This window comes from Penaeus vannamei, chromosome 36, assembly GCF_042767895.1.
Source record: "Penaeus vannamei isolate JL-2024 chromosome 36, ASM4276789v1, whole genome shotgun sequence".
NCBI lineage: Eukaryota > Metazoa > Arthropoda > Malacostraca > Decapoda > Penaeidae > Penaeus > Penaeus vannamei.
The window spans coordinates 29,078,297-29,090,796 of record NC_091584.1 but is presented as its reverse complement, the minus strand read 5'-3'; the positions used below and the strand labels follow the sequence as shown (position 1 = coordinate 29,090,796).

At 42.2% G+C, this 12,500-nt stretch overlaps 1 protein-coding gene across 1 annotated transcript in view; it reads right to left on the bottom strand.

Moving 5' to 3' along the window:
- Positions 1 to 12,500, bottom strand: part of LOC138859520 (uncharacterized) — a 120,854-nt gene that overhangs the window by 100,753 nt on the left and 7,601 nt on the right. The window lies entirely within an intron of this gene.

The following is a 12,500-nucleotide window of genomic DNA, read 5'->3' as shown; positions in this document are numbered from 1 at the left end:
CTCAGCACGAAGCAAAACACTTCACTTTTGACTCGGAGAAAAAAAAAAACTTCACGCTTCACACATCTCCGAATACCTTCTCGTTATCATCATAAATCATCATCATTTCTCATCACCAAAATCATCACATTTGCACCATTTTCACTCCTTTACTCTCCTTTGCGCCATTTTCTCTCGTCTAGAATTTTTTTTCGGTTTTGCGTTAACATCTCATTCGTTAAAGCGAGTTTGGAAAATGACGGAACAGTTACATTGGTAATAAATAATAATAATAATAATAATAATAATGATGAATAATAATGATTAATAACAATGGTTAATAATAACAATAATAATAATAAATATAATTTAATGATAATAATAATAATAATAATAGCAATAATAGCAATAATATTAATGATAATAATAATTACACTACTACTACTACTACTAATAGTAATAATAATAATAATAATAATGATAATAATAACAATAATCGTAATGATAATAATAATAATGATAATGATGTTCATAATAATATTAGCAATAACAATAATAATAACAATATTCAAAATAATAATAATACAAACAACAACAATTACAAAAACAGATATAACAATAAATATCGTAATGAACACAATAATAAAGTTAATAATAGATTGCAATGACAGTAATGCAGATAAGAATTACGATAGCAATACAGATAATAATAAAGGTAATGATGAAAACAATAATAAGGATCATAAAAAAAACAATAAATAGCAATGAAGACAATAACAATAAGATAATAATCAAAGATAACAATCAAGATAATAATAAAACTAGTAATAAAGATAATAACAAATAGATAAAGTTAACACCCAAAGAGATAACAATAAATATAAGAATTAATAGTATAGGCACTAATAAAGACAATAACAAAGATAATTATAAAAGCAACGATGGAGGTAATGATAACCAAGCAAACAATAAAGATAATAAAAAGATAACTATAAAAGACATAACAAAGATAGCAATAAAGATAATAATAAAGATACTCAAAAAGATAATAACAAAGATAACAATGAAGATAATAACAGAAATAACAGTAAAGATGATAACAAAGATAACAATAAAGGTAATAACAACTACAGCAATAAAGATAACAATAACAAATATAGCCAAAAAGATAATAAAAAAGCTAACGATAAAGATAACAATGACAAATATAGCCAAAAAGATAATAACGAAGCTAGCGATAAAGATAACAATAACAAATATAGCCAAAAAGATAATAACGAAGCTAGCGATAAAGATAACAATAACAAATATAGCCAAAAAGATAATAACGAAGCTAGCGATAAAGATAACAATGACAAATATAGCAATAAAGATAATAACAAAGCAAGCGATAAAGATAACAATGACAAATATAGCCAAAAAGATAATAACAAAGCAAGCGATAAAGATAACAATGACAAATATAGCCAAAAAGATAATAACAAAGCAAGCGATAAAGATAACAACAACAAATATAGCAATAAAGATAACAATAACAAATATAGCAATAAAGATAACAATAACAAAGCTAGCGATAAAGATAACAATAACAAATACAGCCAAAAAGATAATAAAGAAGCTAGCGATAAAGATAACAATAACAAAGATAATCCCAGGAGAAATCCCGCCCGAAAACCCCGCTAACCCGACGGCCCGACGACTCTCGCGCGAACCAGCCCGAAATCCCGACAGGAAATCGATTCGGGTGAAAAATCGCCTTGGTCGGGGAGGGGAGTCGGGGGAGGGGGGAGGGGAAGGGGGAGTGGGAGGGGATGAGGGGAGAAGGGAAGGGGAAGGGAAGGGGAGAAGGGAAGGGGGAGATAGGGGTGAAGAGGGAGGGGAGGATAGGGGCGGTGAGAGAGAGGGAGGGAAGGGAAGGGGGAGGGGGAGGCGAAGGGAGGAGGGGAGTGAGAGAGAGGAAGGGGGGAGGGCATAGGGGTGGTGAGAGAGAGGAAGGGGAGGAAAGGGGGAGAGGGGAAGGGAAGGGGGAGGGATAGGGGTGATGAGAGAGTGGGAGGGGAGGAGAGAAGGAAGGGGAGGGGATGAGGAGGGGAAAAGGAAGGGGGGGATAGGGGTGATGAGAGAGTGGGAGGGGAGGAGGGGGGAGGAGAAGGGAAGGGGAGAAGGAAGGGGGGGGATAGGGGTGGTGAGAGAAAGGGAGGGGAAGAGAGGGGAAGGGAAGGGGAGAAGGAAGGGGGGGTAGAATAGGGGTGATGAGAGAGAGGGAGGGATAGAGAGGAGAAGGGGAAGGGGAGGGGAGAATGAATGGGGGAATAGAGGTGATGAGAGAGTAGGATGGGAAGAGAGGGGGAAGGGGAAGGAAAGGGGAGAAATGAATGGGGAATAGGGGTGATGAGAGAGAGGGAGGGGAAGAGAGGGGAAGGGGATGGGAAGAGGAGAGGGGTGGAGGGGATGGGGGAGAGCGGGTAAGGAAGTAGGAGAAGGGAGAAGAGAGATAGAAGGAAATAAGAGAAACGAGGAAGAGGAAGTGGGGAGGCGGGGTAAAGGAAGGGGGAGGGAAGGGGAACCGAAGATGGGGAAGAAAGAGAAATGAACAGATGGGGAATGTAAAGAGGATGAAAAATGAGGATTGGAAAGGGGAAGAAATAGGAGAAAAATAGTCAAGAGGAGTGACAGTCACACGCACACACACACGTACATAAAACGACTCACAATATACGTACACCCGCACATGCAACAAACAAACACACGAATAAAACCAACAAGCGCAGAAAAACAATAACAAAAACACAAACAAACATAAAGCAACAAACATCCAAACAAGAACAATAAACATACAAACAAAAACAACATTCACAACAAACAAAAAGCAACAAACAGTCAAACAAAAACAAAATTCACAACAAACAAACAAACAAACACAGCGAACAAACACAACAAACAAACAAACAAACAAACATTCTACAACAAACACTCACAAACAAACAAACAAACAAACATTCCCACGTCAATTAACGATCAGAAGACACAAGCAAGGAAGCAACAGGTATAAATAAGGAAAGAAGATAAGGAACTGGGATAAATGGAGGAGGAGGAGGAAGGGGAGGAGGAGGAGGAGGTGAAGGAGGTGTAAGAGGAGGTGTAGAAGGAGGAGGAGGAAGAGGAGGGGAGGAGGAGGAGGAGGAGAAAGAGGAGAAGGAGGAGGAGGAGGAGGAGGAGGTGGAGGAAGGGGAGGAGGAGGATGGAGGTGAAGGAGGTGTAAGAGGAGGTGTAGAGAGGAGGAGGAGGAAGAAGAAGAGGTGTAGGAGGGGATGGAGGAGGAGGAGGAGGAGGAGGAGGAGGAGGAAAAAGAGGAGGTGTAGGAGGAGGGAGGGGAAGGAAAAGGAGATGGAGGAGAAGGAGGAGGATGGGGAGGAGCAGTAGGTGAAGGAGGAGGAAGAGGAGGAGAAGGACATGGAGAAGGAGGAAGAAGAGGTGTAGGAGGAGGAAGGAGGAGGAGGAAGAAGATGGACAAGGAGGATGAGGAAGAAGAAGAAGAAAAAGGAGAAGGAGGAGGAGGAGGAAGAGGAAGAGAAGGACGAAGTGGTGGTAGAAGAAGAAAAAGAAGAAGGAGAAGGAGGAGGTGGAGAACGAAAAAGAAGAGGAGGACAATGATAAAGATGATGGCAAAATAAACAAAATAACAAACAGGATAATCTGAGTAAGAACACAAACAAACACGATATAGAAAAAACAAGTAAACAAACAGAGTAAGTGGCCGTCCAATTTGGGTAAGTGGATACTGATGTTGGGTAAGGAAGTGGGCAAGTAAGGAAAATAGGATAAGGATCAAGGGAATAGGGATAATTGGATGTAATTACAGATAAGCAGGATAAGCAGAAATACAATTTGAATAAGTAAAAAGACAAAGTACAAGGCTGGGTAAGTAGATAGGTTAGTGGAGAGGTAAGTGGGTAAGCAGGTAAGTAAATGGGTAAGCAGATGGGTAAGTAGAATAAGTTGGTAATTAAGGTAATGGAAAATCATCAATTATTCATATCAATATCTAAATAGATAAAAAAATAATAATATGCTCATGAAAACGAAACAGGAAATTAGAAAATAGAGAGAGAGGGAGAGAGAGAGAGAGAGAGAGAGAGAGAGAGAGAGAGAGAGAGAGAGAGAGAGAGAGAGAGAGAGAGAGAGAGAGAGAGAGAGAGAGAGAAAGAGAGAGAGAGAGAGAGAGAGAGAGAGAGAGAGAGAGAGAGAGAGAGAGAGAGAGAGAGAGAGAGAGAGATCCTCCTCCTCTTCCTCTCACTCTTCCTCTTTCTCTCTTTCTATTCTTCTTCCTCTGCCTCTTCTTTCATCTCCCCTTGCTCTCATCTTTCCATAAATTCCACCGCACATTTATCTTCTCCGCCTACTCTCTACCCCCTTTATTCCCCTCTTTCATCTCTCTCTTTTGCCTCTGTCCCTCTGTTATCTCTCTTCCCCTTCTTCCTCATTTATCTCTCTTCCCCTTCTTCCCTTTTCGCTCAAGGTCACGGCCACCGGAAGATAAAGTTGGTCAGGTCGCCTTTAATTCTCCTCTTTCTCTCTAATTAGCTATATATCTATCTATTTATCTATCTATCTAACTGACTAACTCACTCACTCACTCATTCTCTCTCACTCTCTCACTCTCTCTCTCTCTCTCTCTCTCTCTCTCTCTCTCTCTCTCTCTCTCTCTCTCTCTCTCTCTCTCTTTGTCTGTTTGTCTGTCTCTCTGTCTGTCTGTTTGTCTGTCTCTGTCTCTCTGTCTCTCTGTCTCTCTCTCTCTCCCTCTCTCTCTCTCTCTCTCTCCCTCTCTCTCTCTCTCTCTCTCTCTCTCTCTCTCTCTCTCTCTCTCTCTCTCTCTCTCTGTCTCTCTCTCTCTCTCTCTCTCTCTCTCTCTCTCTCTCTCTCTCCTTCACCGCCTTGAGGAATGCGAAAACTCCTTCCAGATGTTAGCTCTTTCTGGATCATTCCTGGTCGGGGATGGCTGTAACATTTGTGTGTCTGTCAGTCTGTCTGTCTGTGTATTTGTGCTTCTGTGTGTGGATGCGCCTGGCTCTATCTGTCTGTCTGTCTGTCTATTTGTCTGTCTTTTTGTCTTTCTCTCTGTCTCTCTGTCTGTCTATTTGGCTATTTGCTAGTCTGTCTGTCTGTCTGCCTGTCTGTTTGTCTGCCTGTCTGCCTGTCTGTCTGTCTGTCTGTCTGCCTGTCTGTTTGTCTGTTTGTCTGCCTGTCTGTCTGTCTGTCTGTCTGTCTGTCTGTCTGTCTGTATGACTGCATCCATGTATATCTACCTATCTTTATACGTCTATATCTCTATCAATCTACCTATATCTATCTAGTTATGTCTATCTATTTCGCTTACTCTATTCCATTGTAAATTAATCATTTGAGTGTGATAATATGCGTGTGTGTGTTAATCTGCTTTCGTGTGCGTGCGTGCGTGTGTACGTATGGGCGTTTTTGTGTGCCCGTGTGGATATGAATATGTTTATAGGCGTTTACTAGCCCATGTTTACTATCCACACACCTCTCTTCCTTTCTTTCTTTCTCTATCTCCCTCCAACCCTCTCTCTCCCTTTCTCTCCCTCTCCCTCTCTCCATTTCCCTCTCCCTCCCTCCCTCTCCCTCCCTCTTTCTCCCTCTCCCTCCCTCTCCCTCCGTCCCATCACCCCCTCCCTCCCTCCTTCCCTCTCCATCTCGCTCTCCCTCCCTCCATCTCTCCTTCTCCCTCTCCCTCTCCCTCTCCTTCTCCTTCTCCCCCTCCTTCCCTCTCCATCTCCCTCTTCATCTCCCTCTCCCTCCCTCTCCCTCTTCCTCCCTCCATCTCTCCATCTCTCCTTCTCCCTCTCCCTCTCCCTCCCTCTCTCTCCATACCAATACTAACGACTGTGCGATAAATTTCCCGCCAAAAAATCATCGAACGCGCCCCGGACTCGAGACAAAACGAGTCAACCTTTCCCCGCCATCGCGCAGCTAGCCAGCGAGCCTCAAGTCCTAAATACGCAGCTTAATAATAATTTTAAAAATATAATAATAATAATAATGAATAGATGACAGAATATGCGCAGGAAAACATCGTTAAAATAGGAACTATAATGATATTAATAATAATAATGATAATAATAACGATAATGATGATAAAACCTATTCATTAGAATCACTTTCGTACAATTCTTGACCGATATAATTATTACTCAGTAAAAAATGTATAAACATATAAAATACAATAAACTAGAATAAGATAAAATAAAATATAGACACACAAAATGCACACGAACAAATCTTTACATTCTTCTCCCACTTTCATCGCAATTCTCCATTTCTCTTTATCACTTTTCCTCCTCTTATCATCTCTTTCTCTTCATATTTCCTCCTCTTATCTCTTCTTATTCTTATCTCTTACTCTTATTATTATCCCTTCCTTTTCTTATCATCTCTTTCTCTTCTCAATATTCTTCCTCTTATTCCTTCAATCTTCTTATTTTATCCCCTTTTTACCTCTTTTTTTCTCATATATTACTCATCTTATTTCTTCCACGTCTTCTTCTTCCTTTTCTCCCTCTCCCTTTTCTTCTTCTTCTTCCTTTTCTCCCTCTCCCTTTTCTTCTTCTTCTTCCTCTTCTCCTTCCTCTTATTTCTTCCTCTTATCATTTCCTCTTCTTCTTACTTCCTCCTCATCTTATCATCCCTTCCTCTTCTCATTTATTCCCCTTCTCTCCAACATACTTTCCGTTTCCCAAGCCACGGCGACGCATTCGAACACCTGTCATGCGCCGCCTATAAATACCCGACGAAATAGGCACGAGATCGGACGAGGGAAGTGCGCTTGCCTGTCACGGCTTCTCTGCTTCTCTCCTTCTTCCTCTTGTCCATCTCTTTCTTCCTTTTTCTTATTCTTGTTCGTCTCTTTCTCTTCTTATTATTCGCATTCCTTTCTTTCCCTTGTTCTTATTCCGTCTCTCACTTCTTTCTCTTGTTCTTATTCCGTCTCTCACTTCTTTCTCTTGTTCTTATTCCGTCTCTCTCTTCTTTCTCTTCTTATGATTTTTATTGTCTCTTTCTCTAATTCTTATTCTTATTCACTCATCCACCTCTTTTTCTTTTTATCGGTTTTATACATCTCTTTCTCTTCTCATTGCTCTTATTCATATCTTTTCTTTCATTTTTCTTATTATTCATCTTGTTCTTCTCCTCTTCTTGCTCTTCTTTTCTTCTTCTTCCTCCTCCTTTTTTTCAATCTTTTCCTTCTATTTTTACCATTTCTATTTCTGTCATTCTTACTGTTATCACTGCTATTGTGTGTGTGTGAGAGAGAGAGAAAGAGAGCGAGAGAGAGAGAAAGAGAAAGAGAGAGAGAGAGAGAGAGAACGAGAGAGAGAGAGAAAGAGAGCGAGAGAGAGAGAAAGAGAAAGAGAGAGAGAGCGAGCAAGAGAGAGAAAGAGAGCGAGAGAGAGAGAGAGAGATAGATAGAGAGAGAGAGAGAGAGAGAGAGAGAGAGAGAGAGAGAGAGAGAGAGAGAGAGAGAGAGAGAGAGAGAGCGAGAGAGAGAGAGAGAGAGAGAGAGAGAGAGAGAGAGAGAGAGAGAGAGAGAGAGAGAGAGAGAGAGAGAGCGAGAGAGAGAGAGAGAGAGAGAAGAGAGAGAGAGAGAGAGAGAGAGAGAGAGAGAGAGAGAGAGAGAGAGAGAGAGAGAGAGAGAGAGAGAGAGAGAGAGAGAGAGAGAAGAGGAAGAGAGAAGGCGAGAGAGAGAGAGAGCGAGAGAGAGAGAGAGACAGAGAGAGAGAGAGAGAGAGAGAGAGAGAGAGAGAGAGAGAGAGAGAGAGAGAGAGAGAGAGAGAGAGAGAGAGAGAGAGAGAGAGAGAGAGAGAGAGAGAGAGAGAGAGAGAGAGAGAGAGAGAGAGAGAGAGAGAGAGACAGAGAGAGAGAGAGAGACAGAGAGAGAGAGAGAGAGAGAGAGAGAGAGAGAGAGAGAGAGAGAGAGAGAGAGAGAGAGTGAGAGAGAAGAAGACCAGATAATCAAAAATAAAATCTTAAAACACACGAATCTTATCATATTTATCACAATCACTTCCACCGGTAATTTTCATCACCCAATTCAATAATAAAATTGTAAACATCATCATCATGTCCACCAGCCGCCATCACTGCAATATCTGTCAACAGCCATCAACCCACAAAATAAAAACAAAATAAAAACAAAATAAAACAAAACAAGGACAAAAACAAAACAAAGGCGTAAAAAAACAAAACAAAAACAAAACTAAAAAATGTATATTGACTACCATTCCCATATTACCATCATCACCAATATTATGCTCTTTCTCTCCCTATCTTTCTCTATCTATCGATCTTTCTCGCTATCTCTCCCTCCCTCTCACTCCCTCTCTCTCTCTCTCTCTCTCTCTCTCTCTCTCTCTCTCTCTCTCTCTCTCTCTCTCTCTCTCTCTCTCTCTCTCTCTCTCTCTCTCTCTCTCTCTCTCTCTCTCTCTCTCTCTCTCTCTCTCTCTCTCCCTCCCTCCCTCCTCCCTCCCTCCCTCCCTCCCTTCCCCCCTCCCTCCTTCTCTCTCCCTCTCTCTCTCCCTCCTTCTCTCCCTCTACCTCCCTCCTTCTCCCCCTCCTTCTCCATCTCTCTATCTGTCTACCTATATATGTCTATCTATCTATCTGTCCATCATATCATATATATAAGATAATGGCATCAACATCAACGCCAACAGCAAGCCATAAAACCCGGGGCTAAGCGTCGACCCCGTACTGACAAGGGCATCAAGAGGTCCGTAATGATCTCTCCACAAACGACGTCCATCCCAGAAGAGTTATGCCGCGCTGTTGGCCAGTGCATGAGGGACTTGTTAAAGGCAACACTGCTCTCTCTGTTTTATTATTGTTTATTATTATTGTTTATTATTGTTGTTATTATCATTATTGTTGTTGTTATTATTATTATTATTGTTGTTATAATTATTATTATTGTTGTTGTTATTATTATTATTATTATTTATTATTACTATTATTATTATTGTTGTTGTTATTATTGTTATTATTATTATTATCATTATTATTATTATCATTATTTATTATTAGTTATTATTATTATTATTGTTATTATTGTTATTATCATTATTATCATTATTATCATCATCATTATTATTTTTTTTATTATTATCATTATCATTATTCATCTCTCCCTTTTCTCTTCTTGTTTTATAAATAGACGTGTCTTAGTTTGTTTTTTTATCAATTTATCTTCCTTTCTCTGATTTTATTTTATCCCTTGTTTTTTTTGTGTTGATATCGACTGTCGATTTTCTTTTTTTTTTTTTTTTACATATTTTCTTTACTTTACTTTTTTCTATCTTTCTGAATGGTCATCATCGCTGCTATTGTTTTCGTCATTTCTTCTGTCTCCATCTTCACAGTGACATGAGCAAACGTGACTTGAAATATATACTCGACTGCCTCGTGTCTTCCTGTCTTCTCATCATTATCAGTATTGCTATCCATCATCTTTCTCTCTCTGTTTTCTTTTTTTTTCGTTTCTTCCTTTTGGGTTTTTGTTTTGTTTCCCTTTCTCTTATTTTCCTTTCCGGTTGTCTGTTTTCTTTTCGTATTTTCATCATCATTAATCTTCCCCTTTGTCAGTCTTTCTTCCCTCATCTCTCTTTCTCTCTCTTTCTTTCTCTCGTTTTGTCATTCTTCCCTCTCTCTCTTACCCCTTTCTCTCGTTCTATCATTCTTCCTTCTCTCATTTCTACCTCTTTCGCTCTATCTCTTTCTTTCTCTCATTTTGCCATTCTTCCCTCTCTCTCACCCACCTCTTTCTATCTCTCTCTCTTCCTCCTTATTCCTTCTATTTTGCCTCTTCTTCCCCCATCCTTACTCTGACTCTTTCTCTCCTCCCCTCTCTCCTATCTTTTCTCTCTCGTGTCCCTTTCCCCTCTCCCTATTTTCTCTCCTCGCTTTCCCCTCATCCATCCCTCATCCCCCATTAATGAGGGCGTGGCTTGTAATGGGTTATTAAACTAAAGGTCATAGCATAGGACCTGGGTTTAAGGGGGAGGGGGGAGGGGGGGGGGGTAGGAGGGAGGGAGGAAGGGAGGGAAAGAGGGAGTATTATTTTTTCATACACATATGCACGCACATATACCTGCATACGTGTATTTGTATACACGTATACAATACTGAGATATATATGATCTCTCTTTCTCCTTCTCTCTCTGTCTCTCTGTCTCTGTCTCTGTCTCTGTCTCTGTCTCTGTCTCTGTCTCTGTCTCTGTCTCTGTCTCTGTCTCTGTCTCTGTCTCTGTCTCTGTCTCTGTCTCTGTCTCTGTCTCTCTCTCTCTCTCTCTCTCTCTCTCTCTCTTCCACACACACACACATACGCATAAAATCAAAGCAAACAAAAATTAAAACACAAAATAGAAAACAACGACACAAACAATCAAGAAAAAACAAACAAACAAACAAACAAACAAACAAACGAAACAGCATCCAGTCAAACCCACATAGCGCGGTTTCGATCCCAGAGCAAACAATAACAAACAAAAAACCATGACAGAACAAAACAAAGAAAGAAAAAGTATATAATAAAAAGGGAGCCATTGATATGTTGCATGGAAGAATGAGGAAATGGACCGTTAACATTCAACTTGTTGCATGCAATAGAGAGGGAGTTGGTGGGGAGAGGAGAAGGGAGGGGATGGGGAGGGAAGGGAGGGGTGGAGGGATAGGGAGAGGAGAGGGGAGAGGATGGGGAGAGGAGGGAAAGGGAGGTGAAGGGATAGGGAGCGGAGAGAAGAGAGGAGAAAGGGGAGGGGTGAAGGGATGGGGAGGGGAGGAGAGAGGAGAAGGGAGGGGATGGAGAGAGGAGATGGGGATGAGAAGGAGGAGAAGGGATGGGGAAAGAAGAGAGGGGAGAAGGGATAGGGAGGAGAGTGGAGAAAGGAGATAAGGAGAGATGAGAAGAGACGGGAAGGGGGAGAGAAGAAGGGATGGGAAGAGAATGGGGAGAGGAGAAGGGCCGGAGAGAGAAGGGAGAGGAGGCTGAAGAGTGGTTACGAAGCGGAGAGAGGGGAGGAGAAGGGAGGGAGGAGAGAGCGAAGATGGGGAGAGGGGAAGGGGAGGGGTGGGGAAGGGAGGGCGGGCTAGGAATGTGGAGATCTGTAGGTGTGTGAACCTGTTGCCTCTACAAGTGATATATTGGTGAACTTTCAACACAACTGATGGCTTTAAACCGATTCAGGAATTTTTGGGCTTGGATTCATATACGTATTTTATATCTATTATTGATCTGCAATTAATCCTCTGCGATGCTTGTATTTTCCTGTTGTCATTCTGTTCGGCTCTCTCTCTCTCTCAGTTTCTCTCTGAATCTCTCTCTCTCTCGCTCGCTCGCTCTCTGTCTCTCTCTCTCTCTCTCTCTCTCTCTCTCTCTCTCTCTCTCTCTCTCTCTCTGTCTCTCTCTCTCTCTCTCTCTCGCTCTGTCTGTCTGTCTCTCTCTCTCTGTCTCTGTCTCTCTCTCTTTCTTTCTTTCTCTCTCTTTCTCTCTCAGTCTCTGTCTCTGTCTCTCTGGCTCTCTCTCTCCCTCTCCCTCTCTCTCTCTCTCTCTCTCTCTCTCCCCCTCTTTCTCTCCTCCTGTCTCTCTGTCTGTCTCTCTCCCCTCTCTCTGTCTCTTATCTCTCTCTCTCCCTTTTCACTCTCTCTCTCTCTCTCTCTCTCTCTCTCTCTCTCTCTCTCTCTCTCTCTCCCTCTCTCTCTCTCTCTCTCTCTCTCTTCCCTCTCCGTCCCTCTCCTCTCCCTCCTCTCCCTCCCTCTCCCTCTCTCCCTCTCTCTCTCTCTTCTTTTTTTGCAAGTGCAGTCTTTGGTCAGCTGTTGGTCTCGTAAATCTGCGGGAGTGACACATGGCATTTGGCAGGTGGGTTGAGATACACGGTTCTCGACGCCCACGGGAGGGAGGGAGGGAGGGAGGGAGGAGGAGGAGGAGGGAGGAGGAGGGAGGGAGGAGGAGGGAGGGAGGAGGGAGGGAGGGAAGGAGTAGGAGGGAGGGAGGGAGGGAGAGGAGGGAGCAGTAGAGAGAGAGAGAGAGAGAGAGAGAGAGAGAGAGAGAGAGAGAGAGAGAGAGAGAGAGAGAGAGAGAGAGAGAGAGGGGAGAGTGTGTGAGGGAGGAAGGAAGGAAGAAGGGAGGGAATGAAGGAGGAAGCAGTAGGAGAGGGAGGGAAGCAGGAATACAGGGAAAGGAGGAAGTAGGGAACGAGGAAGGAAGGGAGAGAAGGAAGCAGGGAAGGAAACAGGGGGGGAGGGAAAGAAGGGTTTCAGAGAGGCAAAGAGACTGAAAGATAGGTATATACAGAGAAAGAAACAGAGATAGAGACAGACAGACGCAGAGAAAGAGAGAGAGGGAGAGATAATATAGAAAGAAAACTTACGTACTCGACAAACAGACAGACAAACACATAAACAGAAAGAGGGAGAGAATGAGCGGAAGAGGGAATCAGAGAGAGAAAGGCGAG